The sequence below is a fragment of the Mobula birostris genome, chromosome 3 (genome assembly GCF_030028105.1).
Source record: "Mobula birostris isolate sMobBir1 chromosome 3, sMobBir1.hap1, whole genome shotgun sequence".
NCBI lineage: Eukaryota > Metazoa > Chordata > Chondrichthyes > Myliobatiformes > Myliobatidae > Mobula > Mobula birostris.
The window spans coordinates 59,232,215-59,259,252 of NC_092372.1; the positions used below are offsets into that span (position 1 = coordinate 59,232,215).

The 27,038-nt window shown below is 44.3% G+C and overlaps 1 protein-coding gene across 3 annotated transcripts in view; it reads left to right on the plus strand.

Moving 5' to 3' along the window:
* The first annotated feature begins 9,186 nt into the window (after positions 1–9,186).
* The window catches only part of clocka (clock circadian regulator a), a 130,967-nt gene continuing 113,115 nt past the window's right edge, over positions 9,187–27,038 (plus strand). For all 3 annotated transcript variants that reach the window (XM_072252689.1, XM_072252691.1, XM_072252690.1), the window contains exon 1: positions 9,187–9,299. The gene's annotated coding sequence lies outside the window, so the exon portion shown is untranslated. The remainder of the gene's footprint in view (positions 9,300–27,038) is intronic.

A 27,038-nucleotide genomic window follows, 5' to 3' on the forward strand; every position in this document is an offset into this window, starting at 1 on the left:
GAATGGCAGGCAGTGACTAGTGGGGTACAGCAAGGCTCGGTGCTGGGCCCGCAGCTATTTACAATATATGTTAATGATGTAGATGAAGGGATTAAAAGTAACATTAGCAAATTTGCAGATGACACAAAGCTGGGTGACAGTGTGAAATGTGAGGAGGGTGTTATGAGAATGCAGGGTGACTTGGACAGGTTGGGTGAGTGGGCAGATGCAATTTAATGTGGGTAAATGTGAGGTTATCCACTTTGGTGGCAAGAACAGGAAGGCAGATTACTATCTGAATGGTGTCAAGTTAGGAAAAGGGGAAGTACAACGAGATCTTGGTGTCCTTGTTCATTATTCACTGAAAGTAAGCATACAGGTACAGCAGGTAGTTAAGAAAGCTAATGGCATGTTGGCCTTCATAACAAGGGGAGTTGAGCATAGGAGCAAAGAGGTCTTTCTGCAGTTGTACAAGGCCCTGGTGAGACCCCACCTGGAGTACTGTGTGCAGTTTTGGTCTCCAGCTTTGAGGAAGGACATTCTTGCTATGGAGGGAGTGCAACGGGATGGCGGGAATGTCATATGTTGAAAGATTGGAGTGACTGGGCTTGTATACACTGGAATTTAGAAGGATGAGAGGGGATCTGATTGAAACCTTGAAGATTATTAAGGGATTGGACATGCTGGAGGCAGGAAACATGTTCCCGATGTTGGGGGAGCCCAGAACCAGAGGCCACAGTTTAAGAATAAGGGGTAGACCATTTAGAACGGAGCTGAGGAAAAACTTTTTCACTCAGAGGGTTGTGGATCTGTGGAATGCTCTGCCTAAGAAAGCAGTGGAGGCCAATTCTCTGGATTCTTTCAAGAAAGAGTTAGATAGAGCTCTTAAAGATAGCGGAGTCAAGGGATATGGGGAGAAGGCAGGAACAGGGTACTGATTGTGGATAATCAGCCATGATCACAGTGAATGGCGGTGCTGGCTCGAAGGGCAGAATGGTCTACTCCTGCACCTATTTTCTATTGTCTAAAACATCCGAAGTACATATATATGCTCATTCTTATAGATGGCAGAACTAATTTCCACTCACTCTACACTTTTAGTAATTGTTACTTCTAAACAATTGTGTTTTTGATATCATTCATTACAATATTGTAGGGGAATGGTTACAATATCGAATGATTTTTGTGCATTTTTTTTTATCTTACTGACAAAATGGGCTTATGGCATCTGTAAAAATGGAACTTGTTTGTTATCCACAGATGACCTGTATCTGCATTGCCAATTTATGTCTTCAGATACAGTATATTGAGATACAACATATACTTAAACATTGGTGGTGGTGGGTGTGGTTGGTATCCGTCTGTCTCGGAGGACAATAGGTGATGTTGATCATCATCACAAGCCTGGACAGGAGGTATGGAGATCCTGAGATGCCCAGTTGTCAAGATCCCCCTCTCGGCGTCACCAGCTTAATGAAAGCTTAAACATTGGTGCTAGTGATATATTTTGCAGAGACACACCATTAAACTATTAACAAACTGAAACTTTACGCTGGTAGACTGAATATTCAGGATTGTCTAAGCAGTGTTATGTTAATGAGAAGTAGCCACACCACAGTAGTCAAGAAGGCTATTTTTCTGTACAAGCCAATGCGTGGTACAATAGGGTCAAAATAGGAATATATACAGTAAAACATTAACTTGTACACAGCTAGAGTAATCTGCATTGTACTAGTTCTGTGTTACAGGGACGGACTATGACGACTGTAGATGCAGAAGAAATGTACATGTTCTCAGAACTAGAAAATGCTAATCATGGTCCCCTTGTTCAAGAAAGGATATATTGGTATTGAAGGCAGTTCAAAAGAGATTCACAAGGCTAATTGCTTCATTGTGAAGATTGTCCTATCATAAGTGGCTGAAGAAATTAAATCCATATTTTTTGGAGTCTAGAAAGAATAGGAGCTGATCTTAAAATTGTAAGGATTCTGGGTGTATAACAGGGTATATGTCTAATTTTTCACACAAGGAAAAATCTCAAATGATAGGGCAAGATTACTGTGGTGCTGAAGTATCTTGCGGAGGGTAGTTTATCTCCAAAATTCTCTACCCCAGAAGACTGAGCTGACTAGATCATTGGGTGCATTTAAGGAGGAAGCAAATAGATTGCAGAAAGATCAGGGATTTGAAGGTTATAGGGAAAATGGCATGGAAGGGAAAATGGCATGGAAGGCAAAATGAGATCTGGGCAGATCTCCTCCCTCTCCAAGTCCAGGTTGCAACACAGCACTGTCCACACAATGGTGAAGATTGTTGGCTGTCAGCTACTAACCAGAATGATGAAAAGAGCTGGAAAAATTACCTACCGCCCCATGAGCCTCTGCATCCAACACATCATCCACAGCTTCTGCCATCTCCAAATGGATCCTACCACTAACCATAGCTTTACCTAACCCCCACCCTCCACTTTCCACAGGAATCGCTCCCTTCACAATTCCCTTGTCCATTCATCACTCCCCACTACTCTTCCACCCGGCACTTATCCCTGTGAGTGGTCTAAGTGCTGCACCGGCCCGTTCATCTCCTCCCTCTCCTCCATTCAGGGCCCCAGCAGTGCTGCTAGCTGATGCGGCACTTTACCGGCGAATCTGCTGGGGTTTCCTGTTGTGTCCCTTTGCTCCTGATGCAGCCTCCTCTACACTGGTAAGACCCATTATACATTGGGGAGCTGCTTCCTCAAGCACCTCTACTCCATCCGCCAAAAGCATAATTTTCCGATGACCAACTATTTTAATTCCAGTTCCCATACCCGTTCCGACATGTCGGTCCATGGCCTCTTGAGCCAAGATGAGGTCACCCTCAGGAGGAAGGAGTAACACATTATATTCCGTTTGGGTGGCATGAATACCGATTTCTCATTCCGGTAAAAATTCTTCCCCTCCCTGTCCCCTCTCCTTCTATTCCCCACTCTGGCCTTTTACCTCTTCTCACCTTCCTATCACTTCCCACTGTGTGTCCTCTCCTTCCCTTTCTCCTATGGTCCACCCTCCACTCCTATTAGATTCCTTCTCCTCTTGCCCTTTACCTTTCCCACTCACTTGGCTTCAACTATCCCCTTCTAGCTAGCCTCCTTCCCCTCCTCCCATCTTTTTATTCTGGCATCTTCCCCCTTCCTTTTCAATCCTGAAGGATGGTCTCAACCTGAAACATCGCCGGTTCATTCATTTCTGTGGATGCTGCCTGACCTGCTGTGTGTGTGCTCCTTTGGATTTCCGTCATCTGCAGGCTTTCTCATGTTTATGTCTTGTATATTATTGGTTGCTATTGTCAAGATATTGTCCTGTGTTTTATGCTTGGCAATATCATATACTGGCAATAAAGTGATTCTGATTCAGAATGAAGAAGTATGTGTGAAGAGCCAAATATCCTACGTTGTCCCTATTTCCTTATGTTTTAAAAAAGGGACATAGTAAAATGGCAAACAACAGGTATTCTGCAGATGCTGGAAATTCAAGCAACACACATCAAAGTTGCTGGTGAACGCAGCAGGCCAGGCAGCATCTCTAGGAAGAGGTACAATCGACGTTTCAGGCCGAGACCCTTCATCAGGACTAACCGAAGGAAGAGTGAGTAAGAGATTTGAAAGTTGGAGGGGGAGGGGGAGATCCAAAATGATAGGAGAAGACAGGAGGGGGAGGGATGGAGCCAAGAGCTGGACAGGTGATAGGCAAAGGGGATATGAGAGGATCATGGGACAGGAGGTCCGGGAAGAAAGACAAGGGGTGGGGGGGGAACTCAGAGGATGGGCAAGGGGTATATTCAGAGGGACAGAGGGAGAAAAAGGAGAGTGAGAGAAAGAATGTGTGTATAAAAATAAATAACAGATGGGGTACGAGGGGGAGGTGGGGCATTAGCGGAAGTTAGAGAAGTTATAGTAAAATGGCATTGTTTTTTCTTCTGAACAAAACAAGCTGAAGGAAGATGTAACCCAGCAGTATAATATTTTGAAGGACTGCAACTGAATTGGTAAGAAATAAATCCTATGTCTACTGGTTTAATTTGTGAAAGGGTTGGAGGGGAGTAAAGGAAGAATTTTTTTTATCAGGAGTGGTACGGATCTGAAATTCACCATCTGAAAGGAGAATGAGACACACAGCAAATCATCCATACAACCAAGATTAACACTTGGGTTATGGTAACCTACAAAATTATGTTCCAGAAAGCGGGAAGTTGGATAAAGCCATGTAGTGTTTTTCTGTATTTGTCTAATGTATACAAAATGAGTCAAATGGCTTTTCTCTATTCCGTGATTGTTCATGATTCTCTGACACTTGAGCTTCATTGTATGTCATTTTTCCTTTCAAAGGTATTTATTTTTACCTTGTATGTAAAAGACATCCATTAAAAAAAACAGGTGAATAGTGGAACAGCAGTATTTAATGATCACCTCTAGAAGTCTGGCAACAACATTTAAAATCAAACACACAGTGTGGAAAAGGAATTAAAAATAGGTCACAAAACCAAGTATGATCACATTTATGTCCGTGAACAACATGTCAGCACACAAATGTCAGATCTAGAGCTCATTATGTTGGTGGTTAGTTTCAAAGCCAACCCAGTTTTATTGACACTGCAACCTCCTCTTCACCACTCCTAAAGCCCTGAGGCCTACCACTTGGAACAAAAGTTGTCAGCACATAATAACACAGGCTTTCCTCTAAGTCACACACAGCAGTGCCTTCGATTGGAATTTAAATCCCTCCACTGTCTGTAAGGAGTTTTTGTACATTCTCCCAGTCACTGAGTGGGTTTCCTTTGGGTGCTCCCGTTTCCTTCTACATTCCAAAAGGATGAATGGGTTAGGATTAGTAACTTGTGGGCATGCTATACTGGTGCCTGAGGCATGACAACACTTGCGGGCTGCTCCAGCAGATAACAGAGCTGTGTTGGTCGTTGATGCAAACAACATATTTCACTGTATACGTCCATGTATATGTGACAAATATTGCTAATCTAGTTATTACAGTGCTCACATTTGGCCTCTTTATTTTTCCATTGACTCAACACTCCCTCTGGTGGTTTCCCATTATGAACGCTAAACATTGCCAACTCCCCAGTCACTAGTTTTACACAAGACTTTTGTTATTGTTTATTTACAACTTGCTTACATTCTGAACATTTCTAGTTTTCTTATACAAATTATGAATTGATTTAAAACTTCACAGTAATGATTTCGAGATCAGTCCAAATCCAAATAGACCTTAATCTAAAATAAATCTGTAAATCCACAAGCAGATTATACTGTGCTTCCCATAAAACATTTTCCTGCCCTTCAGCCCACTGAGATGAAGCCAAAAATTGGAGAGGCACAGTGTTAGAGCGCCAGCGACATGTTAAATTCCCGCCACAGTCTGCAAGGAGTTTGTATGTTCACCCAGTGACCGCGTGGGTTTTCTCTGGGTGTTCCGTTTCCTTGCACGTTCCATCGATGTACGGGTTAGTAGGTTTTCCTTTCCCACCCACCTGGCTTCACCTATCGCCTTCCAGCTACCCTTCTTCCCCCCCTCACCATTTTATTCTGGCATCTTACCCCCTGCTTTCTAGTCCTGGAGAAGTTGTCTTGGCCCGAAATGCCGTCATTTCCATGGATGCTGCCTGACTTGCTGAGTTCCTACAACATTTTGTGTGTGTTGCTTTGGGTTAGTAGCTTTATTGGTCACATGGGTATGAATGAGTGGCACGGGATTTTTGGCTGAAAGGGCTCATTACCTGCTCTACCAGCGTCGTCTACCAACCTCTTGCTCGCTGATGCCAGAGGAAGGTGTTTGTGTGTGATAGTCTCTCTCTCTCCCTCTCGCTCACTGCTCCCAGATGAAGGTCCTTTCATTTGGGAGGTCTCTCTCTCTCCTTCTGGTGCTGGAGTTATGTGTCTTGGGCAGGGTTTAATCAAAGTGGTTTGTGAATAAAACTCTGCAGTTCACATTATGATGTGTTTCTAGTCACTCCTTTTTATGTTTTGAGTGATTTTGATCAGCATGGCCTACAGATAACAAATTAGATTGAACTGAACTGAGCTGAATTGAATATGCCTTGACTCTTTTGATGACTTTGCGTGTTAGTGTTACATATTCTGTGTTTTTCACTCTGTATTTTGCTGTTTGCACTACTTGTCTTTTTCCATGTGGCGGTGGCAGGGGGAGGGGAGTTTGAGCTTTCCTTTGAACAGGTTCCATAGTTTCCTTTCTCTTGTGGCAGTCCGTCAAAAGATATATTGCATATTGCATACGTACTTCTTTGACAATAAATATATCTTAAATCTTTGAATCTTGGAAAACATAAATCAAAGATGCATCTATGCTATCACACTTCATTCTCCCTACATTCCCATCAATTACCGTCATCACTCACCTGTACTCTACGGGTCAACTACAGAGGCCAATTAATCTACCATTCTTTGAGATGGAGGAGGAAGTTGGAGCACCTGGTGAAAATGCATGCAATCACTGGGAGAATAAGCAAACTCCATGCAGACAACACCCAAGGTTAGGACTGAATCAGACTCACTCTGAGATGTGGAATCAACTCCACCAGCTGCATGATGGTACTTCTAACAGAGTGACACAATGATACTTTCCTTGTAGTGCAAGAAATATAGAGTCATATAGAGTCTGTACAGTACAGAAACAGGCACTTTGGCCCATCTAATCAATGTCAAAACAATTAAAATGCCTACTACCATTGACCTGTAGCCAGACGATGGCTCTCCATACCCCTACTATCCACGTACCTATCCAAACTTCTCCTAAATGTTGAAATCAAGCTCTCCTGCTCCACTTGCAGTGACAACTCGTTCTACACTCATTCAACCCTCTGAGTGAAGAAGCTTTCCCTCATGTTCCCTGTAAACTTTTCACCTTTCAACCTTAACCCCACACCTCTAGTTGTAGTCTCACCCAATCTCAGTGGAAAAAGCCTGCTTGCATTTACCCTATCTGCAGCCCTCATATTTTGTACACCTCTATCCAAATCTCACAATCTTCCACATTCCAAAGAATACGGTCAACCTATTCAATCTTTCCTTATAATTCCTGGCAACATTCCCGTACATTTTCTCTGAACTCTTTTAAGCTCTATAAGTACCTCATTTCTTCATATCTGCTTATATCTGCATGCATCTCACTTTTTTCTCTTGAAAAACATAATTGTACATGACTTTCTTCTTTAAGAAATGGTAATAATTGGAGAAGAGGCAGGGGTGGGTGATTTTGAAATTTACTGCTTTCAGTGAAATGAAGCAGTTTTAAAAGACCATAAAACTTGGACATTTAAGCTTAGATAATCAGAAATAAAACCAGAAAATTCTGTGAACACTCAGCGAGTCAGGGAGCATTTATGGAGAGAAGAGCAATAGTAATGTTTTCTATGGCATTTTATCAAAAGAAGGAAACGTTAGAAATGAAATAAATTTTGTGCAGTGGAGAAAGTGAAATCTTATTGAATGATCTTTTTGAATGGCAGAGCAGGTTTGATGGGCCAAATGGCCGACCCCTGCTCCTATTTCTCATGGGAGGAGCAGCGAATGAAGGAGAAAGCCTGTGACATGATGGAATCAAAAAACCTGTTATAATGTCTAACATTAATAAACTTCCTCTAACACACAGGTTTTATTTAATCTGCCGTATTTCCAGTGTATTGTGATTTTAAAGATTAGCTTTATTTGTCACATGTACATCGAAAGATACAGTGAATTGCAATGATCAATACAGTTAACATATATAGTTAATAATATGGTTAATCAATATAGTTAACAATATAGTTATATTGCTATATAACAACAATATAGTGCAAGAACGTGCTGGGGGTAGCCCACAAGTGCCATCATGCTTCTGGTGCTAATATAGCATGCCCATCATGTGCTATCTTTAGGTCTTTGGAGTGTGGGAGGAAACCAGAGAACCTGGAGAAAACCTATGTCATCACGGGGAGAACAGACAAGCTGCTTACAGGCAGCACCTGGAATTGAACCCAGGAGAGATTAATGACATGTCATGATGGCACCAGCTAATAAAGGTTATCAAAAGATTTACTGGAAAAGGGGAAGATAGCCAATAATTGAAACAAAACCTTCTCAACTTCTCTCTTCAAAATGTAGTTCCAGGATTTTCTGATTTTAATTCTAGATTTTCAGCATGGGCAGCATTGACATTATAACCTTACAATAATTTAATAATTCAACCAATCCACAAGACACAATTTACTAAACAAGAAAAAATCTGCAGATGCTGAAAATCGAAGTAATGCAGACAAAATGCTGGAGGAACTCAGCAGGCCAGGCAGCATCTATGGAAAAGAGTAAACAGTCGATGTTTCGGGTCGAGACCTTTCATCAGGCGCAATTTAACGATGTTGTGAGGCGGAGGATTGGATGCTACCCACACCAAACTCCACAAACAAACTTCTGCAAAACAAAATACAGCGCAAGAAAAATTATATAGGTCAATCCCTATAATGCTGCTCGATTCTCAGCACTGGGCTTTTTAGCAACATTCACTCTTCAAGGATAACAAAAAATAATGAGCTCTCAACCACAATTCATACAGGAAATCCCGCCTTCCCTATATATATATATAAAAGCAATGTATTTAAACAGCCACTGCAAACCATTTGCCTGACCCTCTGCTCCACGTTACTAAACCTAGACGACAGCAGCAACCAGCACCGCCTGTGGGCGGAGCGTCGTGTCTCAATCACAACAAAAAGAACTGGGTCAGTGGAACTCTCCCAGGGTGCACCGCGCGCCGGAGTCCCAGCCCCCGCCTGCAGGGGGCGCTCTGGCGGCGAGCGTCCTGCAAAGTTACAGCCAGACGTCCAAAAGTGTGCGCGGCTGGAGAGTAACTTGCAATAATAAAGTATTATTTTAAAAAGTTAAAGACAGTCTCGAATTTTAAGGAGGAAATATTGAATGGCCAAAAACATCAAAGATGCATTATATAAGCAACGGATCTTGCAATATAAAATACAGCTGCAGGGAGTTTCGTTCGCATAAAAGTTTTTTTTTGACACTCGTTTGAATCATTATCGGTTTCCCCTTAGTTTTTAATTCGATCGGTGCAGTGATCACGCTTTCTCGCTGCAATCTAAATGTTGACACGGGGTGCCTGCCTGAGTGGCTGCTGGAGCTGTCAATCACGGCTGGCTGATGGTACCGTTAGGCCGGGTTGCGGGTGCCGAGCCGGGGAGTCGGTGTAGAGTGCTGCGGGCTGGAAAGGGCAGAGCCCCGGGGCTAGCTCGTGGAGAACGCCCGAACCCGGGTGCAAACGGTAAATGCGGCTCTCCCGTCAGCGTCATTGCGGGACAAACATAGTGGTGTGGGCGGGGGTGCGGGTGCGGGCTGACCTGGACCATCGGGAGCATGAATGTTCGGCAGGCACGTGGAGTAAGTAATTTATCTTTTTTTAAAGAGAGTGCATTTCCAGCCGCTGGAAGTCTGAAATGAATGCAGGGAATGCTGGAAATACTCAGCACTTCGGGTAGCTTCTTAGGGGACATGTTCATTACAGACATTGCACTACGCGTGTTTATCTCTATGGTTCGTTTCTGCGGCTGATTTTGTGCCTTTCAGTCTGTCGTGCACTTGACTGCCTCTCGGGTACCCTTGCGCACTTAAAGCGGTTCGAACCCTGGGTTGCCAGATTCGTACCGGGTAAGGTAGTCATCCCTTCCTCCCTTCCTTCCGCCTGTGAGTGGGAAGAGAGGGCTCTTGCTTATAACTTGGACTTTTGTGTTCATTGATTCATGTACTCTTTTTATTTAAAGTATTTTTTGTCTTCAGAGTGCAATTTTTTTCCTTCATATTACGATTTTGTTGAAAGGGCATTATGATGTTCTGAATATTGTATCTAAAATCGAAACCCTTCAATTTGCTGGTTTAGCAAGTGTTCCTAATAATACTGTAATAGATAGACTAAGATTCAAAAGACCCCATTAAATATAAAACAGTGCAAGATATAGAAATTACTGTATGTTGTACAAAATAGTCCAGAAGGAGGGATAACAAGTAGTTTTCATGGAAATCTGTTAGTGGAGGGGACAAAACTATCTAAAATGGTTCTTCGGGCTCCTGTATAATCCTCCTCGATGGTAGTGGTGTGGAGAGGGCATATCCTGGATGAAGAGGCCTTTGAAAGGAAGCTCTCCAAGTATGCAGGACTGGTCAGCAACTGTCAGCAGGCTGGATGGAGAGCGAGGTGTCTCCCAGTGGAGGTTGGTTGTAGGGGATTCGTAGCCCGTTCCTTAGTGAGAGCCTTCAGCATTTTGGGCATTGAGGGAGAGAGGAAGAGGAGAGCCATCCGCAGTACCACCGATGCGGCAGAGAGAGCCTCAAGATGGCTGTGGCTCAAAAGAGGGGAGCTATGGAGTCATAAGTAGCTAGCCATCTGGACACAAGCTGGGGTCTGATCAGCCCCGGCTGGGTCACCTGGAGGAGGTTGTATGATGTTGAAAGACCTGAAACACCCGATGATTCCAGGAACATCACTGAAGATGTGTCCAGAAGCATCAATAGATGTGTGTACACAGAATGATGGATGCCACTGCCTTGAGGCACCTCATTGGAAATGTTCTCGATTGTGGGAAGGATTGTGCTCGTGATGGTCCTGGCTGAATCTACCGTCCTCTTTAGCGACTTGTGATCCTGTGCATTGAGGCTTCCATACCAGGTGGTAATGTAATCAAGTCAGAATGCTCTCTGTCATGGAAATTTGCAAGTCTTGGATGCCATCCCAAATCTCCCCAGACAACAAATGAACTAGAGGTGCTGTGTGTGTGTGTTTTTTTTTATGATCACTTGAATGTGTTGGGCCCAAAATAGATCCTTTGAGATGTTGATGTCAGTAAATATAAGAGCACGGATGTAATGTTGAGGCTTGGTCAGACGGCACTGGAGCATTGTGAGCAGTTTTGGGTCCCTTGTGTAAGAAAGGCTCTGCTGAAACTGGACAGAGTTCAAAGGAGATTAATGAAAATGATTATGGCTTTGAAAGGCTTATAATATGAGGAGCTGGAATTTAGAAAAATGAGGTGGGATCTCATTGAAACCTATTGAATGTTGAAAGGCCTAGATAGAGTGAATGTGGAAAGGATGTTTCTTGTATTGGGGGAATCTCGGACCAAAGGGCATAGAGGGATGTCTATTTGGAATGGAGAGGAGGAGCAATTTCTTTAGCCAGGGAGTGGTGAATCTCACAGGTGGCTGTGGTGGCCGGTCTTGAGTGTATTTAAAGTGGAGGTTGATTAAGAGTTTTAATTAAAGGAAATGGGGAGAAGGCAGGCGACTGGGGTTGAGAGGGAAATCGATTGGCCATGATCAAGTGGCAGAGCAGATTCAATGGGCTGCATGACCTATTTCTGCTCCAATGTCTTAAGGCCTTATGGACTTGCAGGCTGTTACTTCCTACAAACCTTGCCATAGCTGTTATGCATCCAATTGTGTCTCTGCTTCACATGGGATTGCCTTTTTGCTCTCATGATGGCTTTCCATAGGCCATTCCTGGACTACTTGTACAGTTCTAAGTCATTGGTCTCGAATACTGCAGATCTAGCCCTCTGCAGACTGTGAACCTCTTGGTTCATCCATGGCTGTATTGGCGATTTAAGTAAGAAAACTGTTAATTGGCCAGTTACAACTACTCACTGGGACCAATTGTTGACGGAGAAAATTAGAGGACCTGAGGGAAAACCACATGTTCATAAAGAAAATGTTCAGACTCCATAGAGCACCTGGTGTTAGTGCTCAGGTTGCTGGCACTGTGCTGTGCCATGCATTGCCCTTTCACCCTGCCTCTCAGCCTCCCACCTACCCCACTCCCCACCTCAAGTGTATTCAACTCTTAATTCAGAAGTTAATATTTGGTGTCTTGTACTGGACTTCATTTTAATGATTACAAACATAAATCCCAACAGCTCTAACAGTTTTGCTTCAAATGCAAATCCAGGGTGAGTGCATGTATGCATGTGTATGTTAACTGAGTTTGTGGTTGGTTTACTTCACACTGCATCTCAAACATTTTAATGGCTTGATGTTGGAATTGAGTTCCTTCCTGGAATGTAAGTATTCAAGTTCTTCCCTAAAATAGGATACCTGCAGGATGGCAAAAACTTGAAACTAGCAGCTTCTGTAAAGTGGGCACAGTTTAACTGTTTTCCAAATCACTTCAGCATCATTCATAAATTTGCCACTGGGCGAACTGTCATTCCAACCTAAATGCACTTTGACACTTGATGTGACTTAGCAAGCATAAATGCTTCCTGAAGGGCAAGGAATTTTTTCCCCATTGTGCATATTTATAAGTTTAGAATGCCGGTTTTTACCTAGGGGCTTTTATGATTTTTATAGTGCCAGTATGCTTTTTATGACGTCCAAAATCTAAGCACATTGTTTTTATCACTGCCATCACCACTGATGGGTCTTTAACTAACAATACTGCGTTTACTGAATTCAAATACTCTAGAGAGAAAATTGGGCTTTGAAAAGGAAGTATTTACAATTTCAAATTGTTTCACCAGGTACTTGTTCATAGAAAAGATGGCATAGACATCATTGGTAATTAGTGAATGTGGGTTTGATTGTGACATTTAAGAAAAGTTAGGATAAGTACATGGATGGGAGGGGTATGGCAGGCTACGGTGCAGGTGCTGGTCGATGGGACTAGGCAGAATAATATTTTGGCATGGGCCGGATAGGCCAAAAGTCCTGCTTCTGTGCTGTAGTGTGCTCAGTGACGCCAACATAATATCACTGTAATGTAACATCAAAGCCCTGTAGACTGCTATCATATTCTTAAATTTATTTTTGTCAGTTTGGCTTTTATTGCCTATAGATGATTGTGGAATGTCTTGAAGTACTGCAGTCTGAATGTGTTAATGCTTGTGCATTATAGAAGTTGTCAAATGTTTACCTGCTCCCCCTCCCGATCCTCTATAGTTAAAAAAGTATTTTCATATGTAAAAGCTGCATTCTTATTTTCTGCTGTACTCATTCGTTTCTGATTTGTTTATCTTCAAGTGTGCAATCAAATCGTCTTATGTTGATGTTATGGTGCCTCATATCATTCAGATGTGAAATTGCTTTCACAGGCAGGTGGTTGAAAAATGGAAATGCATGGCAACTCAGCATTCTGGGGGCTAGAATCTTCAGGTGTGGTGGTGGGGGCTGGTGGTGGTGATGGGTTGGTGTCATTGCAATATAGGTCATAGAGTTGATTGTTGCATTGTGGACAGGGGACTGGAAAGGAAGGGAGATGGAGCCAGGATAAGGTAAGAGGAGGGGAAGGAGTAGAAGTTGGTATATGCCGGGTGCAAACATAACGGATAAAGGAGGGGTGGGGAAGGGAGCATATGGAACGTTTAGAAAACTAAAAACAAGAGGATCAATGGGAATTCTCGAATTAATAACGATCAGAAAGGTGGAGGCTTTTAGGTGGATTTAGCAAGGAAGGTTATCAGGGGATATATCAGCAGGTTATCGATCAGTTGTAAATTTGGGTGGAGAAATGGCAAAATAATCTTAATCTGAACAAGTACGAGGGATGTGTTGGGAGGTCAAATACAAGAGGAAAGTATAAAGTAAATGGAAAGATCTTTAGGAACATTAAAATAGAGTCCATAGCTCCCTGAAAGTGGCAGCAAAAATGGATATCTTGGTAAAGAAAGGATGTAATGTCCTCATCTTTATTGATTGGAGCATTGAGTATAAAAGTTCTGAAGCCATGTTTCTGATTAATAAAACTCAGATTAGATTGCATTTGTAGTAATATGAGATTTTTTATCTGGGTTCCCGGCTTGGATTGCATTAGCAATAAAGAACTCGCAGGCCAGGCAGCATCTATGGAAAGGAATAGGGTCGACATTTTGGGACGAAAACCTTCATCAGGACTGGAAAGGATGGGGAATAAGAAGGTTTGGGGGGGTGGGGGGAATGTTGCTGGCTGAGTTGATCAAATCTAATGGTTCAAATGTCAGGAGATGTGGTAGTAAGTGTGTGTAATGTTCCGTTATATTGGCTCGTGTATGTCTAGGGGAAATCCCACCCAGCACCTGCCTCAACACTCCCCACAGGGTCGGTCGCCGCCCGATTCAATCCCAAACATCAATCATCAGCCAGCACACCCAGTAAATTTTAACAAATACACTTTATAAAAATTACTAATTCTATGACATCAATATGAATTTGATACAGAGAGGAAAGTAATGAAAAAAAGGCGCCAACACTTATCAAAGTCCAAGTTCTTCGTGCGCTACCATTGAGCTCAATCGATTCCTGACGACCACCCAAATCCTGTCGACTCACGGCTCGGGACCACCTGGAGTGATCGACCGGAGCCTTTCCGCACGTCCGCCGTCCTCCCCGTCTCTCCTCCGACTCCCTGCCAAAAACCCCCGCACGTCCACTGTCCTCCCCGTCTCTCCTCCGACTCCCCGTCAAAAACCCCAGCACGTCAGCGGTCCTCCCCGACTCCCCACCAAAAACCCCCGCACGTCCACCGTCCTCCTCGTCTCTCCCCTGACACCCCGTCAAAACCCCCGTCCACCATCCTCCCTGTCTCTCCACCGTCCTCCTCATCTCTCCTCCGACTCCCCCCAAAACCCCCGCACGTCCACCGTCCTCCCTGCCTCTCCTCCGACTCCCCGTCTCTCCTCCGACTCCCCCCAAAAGCCCCGTCCACCATTCTCCTCGTCTCTCCTCCGACTCCCCGTGAAAAACCTCGTCCACCGTCCTCCTCGTCTCTCTGACTCCCCCCAAAAACCCCGTCCACCGTCCTCCCCATCTCTCCTCCGACTCCCCGCCAAAAACCCCGTCCACCGTCCTCCCCGTCTCTTCTCCGACACCCCGTCCACCGTCCTCCCCGTTTCTCCTCTGACTCTCCCAAAAGCCCCGTCCACCGTCCTCCTCGTCTCTCGTCCGACTCCCCGTCAAAAACCCCGTCCACCGTCCTCCTCGTCTCTCCTCCGACTACCCCCAAAAACCCCGTCCACCGTCCTCCCTGTCTCTCCTCTGACTCCCCGCCAAAAACCCCGCATGTCAGCCGTCCTCCCTGTCTCTCCTCTGACTCCCTGTCAAAAACCCCCGCATGTCCGCGTCCTCCCCATCTCTCCCCCGACTCCCCGTCAAAAACCCGTCCACCGTCCCCCCTGCCTCTCCTCCGACCCCCTGCCAAAAACCCCGTCCGCCGTCCTCCCCATCTCTCCTCCATCCACCGTCCATCCCGTCTCTCCTCCGATTCCCCGCCAAAACCCCCGTCCTCCTCGCCTCTCCTCCGACTCACCGTCAAAATCCACCGTCCTCCTCGTCTCTCCTCCGACCCCCCGCCAAAACCCCTGTCCTTCCCGTCTCTCCTCCAACTCCCGCCAAAAACTCCGTCCACCGTCCTCCCCGTCTCTCCTCCGATTCCCCACCAAAAACCCCCACACGTCCACCGTCCTCCCCGTCTCTCCTCTGACTCCCCGTCAAAAACCCCCGCACGTCCGCGGTCCTCCCCGTCTCTCCTCCGACTCCCCACCAAAAACCTCCTCGTCTCTCCACCGTCCTCCTCGTCTCTCCCCCGACACCCCGTCAAAACCCCCGTCCACCGTCCTCCCCGTCTCTCCACCGTCCTCCCCATCTCTCCTCCGACTCCCCGTCAAAAACCCCGTCCACCGTCCTCCTCATCTCTCCTCCGACTCCCCATCTCTCCTCCGACTCCCCCCAAAACCCCCGCACGTCCACCTTCCTCCCCGTCTCTCCTCCGACTCCCCCCAAAAGCCCTGTCCACCATTCTCCTCGTCTCTCCTCCGACTCCCCGTCAAAAACCTCGTCCACCGTCCTCCTCATCTCTCCGACTCCCCCCAAAAACCCCGTCCACCGTCCTCCCCATCTCTCCTCCGACTCCCCGCCAAAAACCCCGTCCACCGCCCTCCCCGTCTCTCCTCCGACACCCTGTCCACCGTCCTCCCCGTTTCTCCTCTGACTCCCCCCAAAAACCCCGTCCACCGTCCTCCTCGTCTCTCCTCCGACTCCCCGTCAAAAACCCCGTCCACCGTCCTCCTCGTCTCTCCTCCGACTACCCCCAAAAACCCCGTCCACCGTCCTCTCTGACTCCCCGCCAAAAACCCCGCATGTCTGCCGTCCTCCCCGTCTCTCCTCTGACTCCCCGTCAAAAACCCCTGCACATCCGCCGTCCTCCCTCTCTCCTCCGACTCCCTGTCAAAAGCCCCCGCATGTCCGCGTCCTCCCCATCTCTCCCCCGACTCCTCGTCAAAAACCAGTCCACCGTCCCCCGCCTCTCCTCCGACCCCCTGCCAAAAACCCCGTCCGCCGTCCTCCCCGTCTCTCCTCCATCCACCGTCCTTCCCGTCTCTCCTCCGATTCCCCGCTCAAACCCCCGTCCTCCTCGCCTCTCCTCCGACTCACCGCCAAAATCCACCGTCCTCCTCGTCTCTCCTCCGACCCCCCCGCCAAAACCCCTGTCCTTCCCGTCTCTCCTCCGACTCCCGCCAAAAACCCCGTCCACCGTCCTCCCCATCTCTCCTCCGACTCCCCACCAAAAACCCCCACACGTCCACCGTCCTCCCTGTCTCTCCTCTGACTCCCCGTCAAAAACCCCCGCACGTCCACCATCCTCCTCGTCTCTCCTCCGACTCCCAGTCAAAACCCTGTCCCCCCTCCGACTCCCCGTCAAAACCCTGTCCCCCCTCCGATTCTCCGTCTCTCCTCCGACTCCCGCCAAAAACCCCGTCCACCGTTCTCCCCGTCTCTCCTCCGACTCCCCACCAAAAACCCCCGTACGTCCACCGTCCTCCCCGTCTCTCCTCTGACTCCCCGTCAAAAACCCCCGCACGTCCACCGTCCTCCTCGTCTCTCCTCCGACTCCCCGCCAAAACCCCGTCCACAGTCATATTATACAGCATGGTATCCGAAAACAAAACAATACATAACCACCCATTGGTTAATAGAACCCTGCTATCTCACTTTAAAGTAAAACAAACTGCTAGCGCAAACTCTCTTCAGCATTTAACACAACAAAGCCGCATTCTCCAGATTAAAATAACAAAGTCGCCATTTTAACTCTAACAAAAAGAAAGACTCTGTACATGTACAAGCACAACAAAGTAAATTAAACCTAGTTTATAGCAGAAATAAACCACACAAAATAGTATAAGTCACCAAGATTTTATTTATTTAAATTCTTCTGTCTTCCAGCCAGGTACAGATGTGGATTTTAACCAATGTTTTGATGACAAACTCTGCCATCTTCATCGGTGATGATGCCTGGGCATGTCTAGTCTGGTGGTGTTTGTACCCCCATTGTCCAACCCTCCTGATTGGTTAGTCCTCATCTAATCAGGTTTCCGCTGTTCCACCTTGTTTACAATTGAATTCCAGTCTAGTGAGACCTTCGTCTTTGTTGACATTATTTTCCTCTAGTTTTATTTCACTGGATTCCTTCACCAGGCGGTCCCAAAAGCCATTGGCACAGCACAGTAGTTTCTATGGCCATTGTGAATTCAATATTCTGCTTCTGCTGATTTCTCTGAGTAACCCAAACGGATACACCTCCTGTGCTCCTTGATGCTGGTTTTCACCGTGCATCTCATCTGGCTAACGTATGCTGCTCTACATTCACAGGGAATTCTGGAAACACCAGCTATCCTGAGTCCCAGGTCATCTTTGACCCACATAAGCTATGATTTAACAATTTAAATGCATAAGCATTTAATGACCATGTTGTCTCCCTTTGGGGTTTTGAGCATCACATAATGAATTTGACCGACTTCGTACAAACAATAACCAACATCTGGCTGACCCTGAGGACATAATGGTCAGTTTCAACATAGCGTTTCTGTTCAAGAGAGTTCACATTAAGGACAGCTTGGTCCTACTGCAGTCAAGATTTGGTAAGGGTACTATTGACCTTTTTGAACACACCCTTACATCAATGTATTTCCTCTATAAGGGGAACTACTATGAACAAATGGACAAAATGTCCATTGGATCGTCCTTGTCGACGGCTATTGCTGATTTCTATGTGGAGGACTTTGAGGAGAGGGTTCTGAGTTCATTGCCCTTGCATCTCAGATGCTGCTTCAGATAGGTTGATGATACTTAAGTAGTGTGGCCTCATGGATTCCAGGAACTCCAACAGTTCCATGACCACTTTCCTACAGAATGGCTACATGGTGAAGGAATCAATAGGGGCCCTTAAAAGGGCCAACAGGAAAACCAGAAAACCTAACAACGAGGAGGAACCTGTCACTGCCACTAGTCTTCCCTATATTTCCATGGTTTCTAGAAAGATTTTCAGGATCCTGAAGGGGCAAGAATGAGATTCTCGGATGATATATTGCCTCCTGGTTGCCGGGGTCCGGGATATCTCAGATTGAGTCCTCAGAATTCTGGCTGAGGGTGGGAGGGTGAACAACCAGAAGTTGTGGTCCATGTAGGTACCATGACATGGGTAGGACAAGTGATGAGGTTCTGCATAGGGAGTTAAGTGTTAAGTTAAAGGGCAGGACCTCCTGTGTTGCGATCTAGTCATAGTCATACTTTATTGATCCCGGGGGAAATTGGTTAATCTCAGATCTCTTGGGTCCTCCACAGTGTCAAGAGTCTTATCATTTATATTATGAGAGTCTTGCCATTTAAATTATATTCTGAAGTGTAGACAATGTCACCAATGTAAGAGTATCAACAAGGTCCCAAGTGGGAGACTGGTTCAAAATGAAATTTGGCACATTGGATCTGAAATTGGCTTGGTGGTAGGTTGGTGGTGAAGGTTTAGTTTTGCATTGGAAATCTGTGATCAGTGAAGTACTACACTTAGTGAAACACCATAATATTGAAGGATATGGGCTGAATAATGAAAAATGGGATTAGTATAGAAAGTTACTTAATGGCTAGAATGGACACAGTGGGCTGAAAGGATTTTCTTCTGTGATGTATGACTTAATGTATGATGTACGATTGGACTCAAATCAGTTGCACAGTTTTAGATGCAGGTTTGTATCAACAAAAGTTGTACCGCATTGCAATGAAAGAGTATATGCATGGAATTGTGGGTTGAAAGCAGCCAAAATTACATGTGAAGTTTTTTCTCTCTCTTGAAAAACTAAATTTGAAAAGAATATTTCATGCAGCTTATACAAGATAGGTTTGTGTTAGAGGGCTACTGTATAAATATAAGCAGAGAATGTCTGGGCTCCTCCTTGAAGATCTGCAATTTGGTTTTAAAAAAAATAGTGACCACTGTTATGCATTGAAATAGATCAGAGGGACTGCAGAAATTTTCATATGGTGGTACGGTCGTGCTGTGACTAATGAGTTTAGTGCAATTTATCAAGAATTCGGAAATCACCATGGTAGCTAGGGCTTTAAATTCAAGTAATTAAATATGGATCTTTTTACACTATGTTTAGTATCAATGGCCACAGAATTCCTAAGCTGATTGTTGTAAAATATATCTGTTACATTTTTTAAAAAGTACATCTTTCATTGTCAAACAAGAGAAAATCTGCAGATGCTGGAAATCTATACAACACACACAAAATGCTGGAGAAACTCAGCAGGCTATGCAGCATCTGTGGAAAAGAGTACAGCTGACGTTTCAGGCTGACACCCTTCATCAGGTCCTGGTGAATTGCTCCAGCATTTTGTGTGTGTTGCTTACACCTTTCATTAGTCTGATCTATGTTGTCTCTAGGCCTGACAATGTGCTGGTTGCCTTTTACTGTCTTTTCATTTCAAATTGGGGATGGAAAATGCTGCTGTTGTCAGTTACACCTACATGAACACTTTTTTTTAAAAAAAAAGACCTGATCTATTGGCTTGGTCCCAAAAGAAAGCCTTTTTATGAAGTAGCAAAGGTTGTTTCGTTACGTTGGATTAATGATATATTTGTCTTAAGAAAGTTTAAATTGCGTGAATATAATTTGAATTTGGTGCTTGATTTGTATGTTAATACAACTGAGAATTATGGAAAATTTACTACATTAAAAAAGCCATTCAGTATATTGTGACAGTGTCAGATGTGCTACCCTGGATTCCAGTGACAAATTCATGGTCCTATTTTCCATGCCAGTCACATAACCAATTTTTGTTTCAATACGAGCTACGTTATCATGCTTTCTGTATTTAGGTCCAGATTGTTAATGCAGTGGACTCCAGTTAATTGGGACATATTAGGACCAGTACATTTTGGCCTAATTAAGCAGCTGCCCCTAATTAGTTGCAGTTTCATGGGATTAATTAAAAGGTATAAAACACTAATTATGTATTTAAATTATCAAATTTGAACACTCTCAATACACTATAGTACTATAAACCTGTATTAGTTCCTAATAGTTATCAACAGAGGAATTCATCCAGTGTACACTACCATGTCCTTTTGACTGTAAATGAACAAAATCAGCGCAGATACCGCATGTAGATAATAATGGATTACCTTTTATACAATGCTTTCGACAATTGCATTCTCCAAAATTTCATTTTTATTGTAACATTAAAGATGATTGTTGATACCTTCAAGTTCTTCATAGTTCTTAATTTGCTGAAGTAGCTAAATCATTTCAGTTTTACTCCCGGCCATTTCTTGCATCTCCAAACCTGAATGCTTGAAACTACAGTGAGTAAAACTGTTCCAAATTGTCTTGCTATTTATTTTTTGCCAACTATCAGTGACAAAATTCACTGTTTTTTAAACACAAACACACAACTGAAGCAATTTTAAAAACTGTTTGCTCTAAGCCTGATGTAGAGTCTAACAATTGTGCAAGTGCATGCAACTGAACAGTTGGAAATTGTTTGGCAATGGTCTCCTGTCCAATTAAACGGCATGGTGTCCCAAATAAATGAAGGAAATCCCAGCTATTTTCTCAATTAGTTTTCGCTTTTTAAGAGTTGTTCCAGATAATTGTGAGGTGGTTCCTTTTGGTAGGTCAAGTATGATGGCAGAATATAGTATTAATGGTTAGACTCTTGACAGTGTGGAGGATCAGAGGGATCTTGGGGTCCAAGTCCATAGGACACTCAAAGCTGCAGCGCAGGTTGACTCTGTGGTTAAGAGAGTATATGCTGCATTGGCCTTCATCAACCGTGGGACTGAGTTTAGGAGCCGAGAGGTAATGTTGCAGCTATCTAGGACCCTGGTCAGACCCCACTTGGAGTACTGTGCTCAATTCCTGTCACCTCACTACAGAATGGGTGTGGAAACCATAGAAAGGGTGCAGAGGAAATTTACAAGAATGTTGTCTGGATTGGGGGGCATGCCTTAGCTTGAATGAACTCAGCCTTTTCTCCTTGGAGCGACTGTGGATGGGAGGTGACCTGATAGAAGTATACAAGATGATGAGAGGCATTGATTGCGTGGATAGTTAGCTGCTTTTTCCCAGGGCTGAAATGGCTAGCACGAGAGGGCACCGTTTTAAGGTGATTTGAAGCAGTATAGGGGAGATGTCGGGGTAAGTTTTTTTTAACGCAGAGAGTGGTGAGTGCATGAAGTGGGCTGCCGGCGACGGTGGTGGAGGTGGATACGATAAGGTCTTTTAAGAGACTCCTGGGCAGGTACATGGAGCTTAGAAAAGTAGAGGGCTATGGGTAACCCTAGGTAATTTCTAAGGTAAGGACATGTTCGGCACAGCTTTGTGGGTCGAAGGGCCTATATTGTGCTGTATCTATTCTAAATAAGTGGCTGCCCTGATAACTGATAGCTTAATTAACCAGAATCCACTGTATATATTCCAACTTCTTGCAATATTGTGCCCAGTGGAGCACAGTTGGTAATAGCCTTTCAGTCACAAATTAATCTTTGGAGAACAGACAGTTGCAAAATAAATTTAAGGGGTACTGTGATTGTATGAAGCCCTTTTGCAAACAGGTCTCAAAACTTGTAATGGCAGCATCCTGAGCTTCCATGATAGCAAGGCTTGTATGCTTGAAAAATCAGTGCTTGATTGCATCATCAGATATAGTGGAAAGAGAAAGCCATACTACTGAATTCATAGTTGTCAGAAGTGACCATCCATTTAATTCTTGAAAGCTGAAGTTCCAAGCCTTTTTTAAAATTGTTGATTCTAGTGTTTTCAATGTTGCCTAATTCTGAACTTGGGCTTTCTTGAACTCATTACAGACTACCCAGTATTTTGGTGTGCATACCTTTGGCCCTTAAAAGTTGTCATTTTGAATTCCTCGGAGTACCACCAATGTGTGATTTTACCCACTGGTATATTGGCACTTCCTTTATCTTTCCCCCTGCAGTGCACATACTTCATAATTAGAATTTGCTCTAAATTATTCTTGATGTCGGTATCTGAGCTTGTGGCTGGAACTATGAAATTAAATAGTGATATATCATTTCCACTGTCTTTGTTCATTTGATCTTTGGGGTAGGTATTAGTTGTTGGCTATCTGATATCTTCACCTTCAAAGCTTCTACTTCATTTAAGGCCTTGGCCTCAACAATGACTTTTCTTTAATGGCCAACCTATTGGGATTATAATTTCAAAGAATCAAGATTCAAAGTACATTTATTATCAAAGTATGTATGCAGTGTACAACCCTGAGATTCATCTTCCCACTGACCCACAAAACAAAGAAAACCATGAAACTCATTCAAAGAAAAACACTAAACCTCTACAGCACAAAAAAGAGAGCAAATGGCAAAAAAAGAACAAAACACAGAATATAAAACATCAACCACAAAGTAAATGAAAACAGTACAGGAATGTCCAGCATCATCTCAGCTCAATTCAGTCCAGTCAAGCGCTGTGATGTTTGCTGATCGCAGGTATCCACCCCGATCAATGTTGCTCAAAACAGCAATGAAAAGCAGCAACCAGAAATCATCGCAACATGAACCAGAGTCCAGTCCACAAACCATGTTGATAAAACTTTGCCTAAGACCCATGTTTCAACAGCAGAGAGTGAGAGGAAGGGAGACACTGTTTACAGGTAGACTCCTTTCTCTGGCAGTAGCAAGTGCGTGCGCGTGAGAGAGAGTGGCCCCGTCATACGGCGCTCAACACCCGCTCACCTTCCACTCTCATCCTCGCAAATTTCAATCTTCCTTGACGCTTTAGTTGGTGAGATCGGCAAGACACAGCTAGATGCACTTCTGTCTATCTGGCTAGCTCATGCTGCTTAAATTGAGAGGGGATGTCACTAACTCTGAGCCTCCGAGGAAAGCCACCACTACAACCTGCAACCTGGTCATCTCTGAGGCTGAGGTACACAGATGTTTCTAACGAGTGGACGGTGGCAAGGCTGCGGGACTGGACAGCTTCCGAGGCGAGTACTCAGGATGTACGCAGCACAACTGGCAGGTGTGTTTACTGACATTTTTAATCTCTCCCAGTGTAAAGTGCCCTCCTGCTTCAAATTGTACATCATTGTCCTTGTACCAAAAAGGGCCAAGGTAACATACCTGAACGACTGGTGTCCTGTTGCACTCAGCTCATTAATAAGCAAATGCTTTAAGAGGCTGGTCAAAGATTACATCTGCAGCTTGCTAACACCCAAACTGGACCCCCTACAGTTTGCCTACCGACACAATTGATTGACAAATGACGCAATAGCCACAGCTCTACACACCGTCCTTGCACATCTGGAGAGGAAGGATGCTTATGTGAGAATGCTGTTCTTTGACGACAGCTCAGCATTCAACATCATAATTCCATCCAGGCTCGACAAGCAGCTCAGAGACCTCAGCCTTCACCCTGCCTTGTGCAGCTGGATCCTGGACTTCCTGTCAGATCGCCAGCAGATTGTAAGAGTGGGCTCCCTCACCTCAACCCTCTGACTCTGAATACAGAGCCCCTCAGGGCTGTGTACTGAGTCCTCTCCTTTACTCCCTGTATACCCATGACTGTATCGCCACCCACAGCTCCAATCTGCTAATTAAATTTGCTGAAAACACTACATTGATTGGCCTTATCTCAAGCAATAAGAGGTGATCGACAGGGAAGAAGTCATCTCTCTGACACAGTGATGTCAAGAAAACAACCTCTCCCCCAATGTTGCAAAAACAAAGGAGTTGGTTGTGGATTATAGGAGAAATGGAGACGGGCTAGCCCCCATTGACATCAATGGATCTGGGGTTGAGAGGGTAAACAGCTTTAAGTTCCGCGGCACCCACATCACCGAGGACCTCATAGGGTTTGTACACACCAGCTGTGTGGTGGAAAAAACACAACAGTGCCTCTTTCACCTCAGACGGTTGAGGAAGTTTGGTATGATGATGATGATGATGACATCGACTCAGACCAGAGAGGCCAGTGTCGGGCATTTTCATGCCTTACAAGGCGCAATTTGAAAGGCTGTGCAGGGCGCCACTCCTCGCACAGACACTTCGCAGTATTATTTTACAAGGCCGAGTTGCGAACTGGACATCAGCCCGGCACAGATGGGGAGCGTACACGGGGGCGGTCTGTCACTGCATTGAACTCGGGAACCTCCGTTCTCGAGCCTGGCGCTGATCTCACTGTGCCACCAGCCGAACTTTCTACAGGGGCACAATTGAGAGCATCCTGACTGACTGCATCACTGCCTGGTATGGGAACTGTACCTCCCTTAATCGCAGGACCCGAGTCACCCCAACCGCAATCTATTCCAGCTGCTACCATCTGGGAAGGGGTACTACAGCATAAAAGCCAGGACAAATAGGCCCTGGGACAGCTTCTTCCACCAGGCCATCAGACTGATGAACTCACTGATTTGAGTGTACTCTATATTACACTGACTGTTCTATTTCTTATAAATTATTATAAATTACTATGATTGCACATTTAGATGGAGACGTAACATAAAGATTTTTACTCGTATGTGAAGGATGTAAGAAGTCAATTCAATCTAGAATACCCTCCCTACTCTTATTTTATAGCTCAACTAATGAAAGAAAACATTATGTGAACCCTTTTAATAACCTTATTGACCGGCCATGCTTTTATTAATGATTTCTCTGTGTTTGGTCCAGAGTCTTCCTGTTCCTTTTTGTCTCTTAATCCTTCCATTGCATGATGGAGTTGTAGTGAGTTGAGTGTTTGCTGAGAATGGCGATTATAATGGTAAGATAATGATAAGGGCTTGTTCCATATGCTCGTAGTGAACTAGTTGCTGCTCTAGTCCCCTTTTGAATCTTTCCCCTCTCATCCTAAATATCTATACCCCCTTGATTTGGACTCGCCTATGTCTCTCATAATTTTAAACATTTCTATAAAGTTGCCCCTCATTCATCTATGTTCCAGGTAATCAGGACAGCTTGATCAAGCTCTCCCTCTAAATGGTGGCTGGCGGGGTGGCCTGGTCCTGGCAACATCCATTTAAATGTTTTCTGCACATTTGTAGTTTAATCACATCCTTCCTATGACAGGGTTATAAAAACTGTATGCAGTTCTGCAAGTGCAAGCACACCAGTAACTTATGCAATCATGAAAAATAATGTCTCAACTCCTGTACTCAGTAAGTGGAATGATGAAGGCCAGTGTGCTAAATGCCTGTTTCACCACTGTCTCCCTGTGATGCCGTTTTCAGTGAACTATGTGCCTGTATGCTTGTGTCTGTTTGATTAGACCAGCCTTTCTCGACTGTTTTGCCCCAGAGGAACCCTTGAAATAATTTTCAGGTCTCAGGGAACCCCTCCATAAAAATTGGTATATGTACAACTTACATTACATTAGTGTGATCAGTAAGTTGTAGATACAATAATCAAAAATAATTGTCAATGCTCTTTTGAGTAGAGGATGGATTTTTAGTCAACCTTTCTTGAAGAAAAAACAGATAGTTAAGCTTGGTTACTTATAGATCTCTTTCTTTCCATTTCATAAATTTAAAAAAAAACTCATAAGGCAAACATAATAAATTTCTCAATTCTGGGTCGAACTTGCGACAAGCACACGTGGATTTCACCTTCATCTGAAATGAGACTATTTCGATCCTTGCTCTTGATGCTTGTTAAACAAGAAAAGTGCAGCAAAATATTCATTGAATTCCTATGAATGGCAGGATATTCAGCTTTCACAGAGATCCTGAACTTATCCAGGGGCAAGTCAGTAAATCTCATCCTGAGTGCGTGATCAGAGGGCAGCTTACAAAATTCTTCCTCTTCTCTCAAAGTCAAGTTCTCAGGCTCAGCAGAAGATTCAGAGAAAAGATCCATCATCTAGTCATACACTTGTGTTGAAAGCGAGGTAAAATACTCTTCAATTTTGTTCTGCAGTTCTTCTAGGTGGTTTTCAATAAGAAACTTTCTGATATCCTTCCTCACTCTCAAACTCAAGCAGAAGTGGAAACATTTCAAGATTTCTTTTTGCAACATGATTTTTCCACAGATTCAGTTTCCTTTTAAATCCAAGAATCTTGTCACCTTAAAGTCAAAATAGTTTCTCCAGGGCCTTGCAGAGACTTGTGCAACTGGTTCATATGATGAAAAATATCCGTTAAGTAGGCTAGTTTCTGCAGCCGTTCTTCATCTTCAAGCACTCAGCAAAATCTGCCCTACTGTTTTCTTGAAGTACTCCTGCAATTCGCCTTTAAGCACAAGCACCCTGTTGAGAACTCTTCCACTATTAAGCCACCAGATTTCTGTATGTAGCAAGAGATTGGTGTGTTCCTTGTCCAGGTTGTTGCACAGTTTTTTAAAAACATTCTGAGTGATTTGACCTTAAAGCTAGTAAGTAACTTGTTTCCTGAAACTTTTTACTGGCTGTGACTTTATTTTCAAAAGTTTTAATCTACTTATTTTGAGATTAGATTAGATTCAACTTTATTGTCATTGTGTCAAGTACAGATACAAACCCAATGAAATGCAGTTAACATCTAACCAGAAATGCAAAGAATAGTGTTATTTACAAAATAACTGAATAAAAAGTAAGTGCTACAGCACACAAATATAAAAGTACTGAGACAGTACAATATGGGTGCAGTACTGCTTAGCGCTGTGATGTGAGGTTCAGCAGGGTCACAGCCTCAGGGAAGAAGCTCTTCCTGTGCCTGCTGGTGCGGGAGCGGAGGCTCCTGTAGCGCCTACCAGATGGGA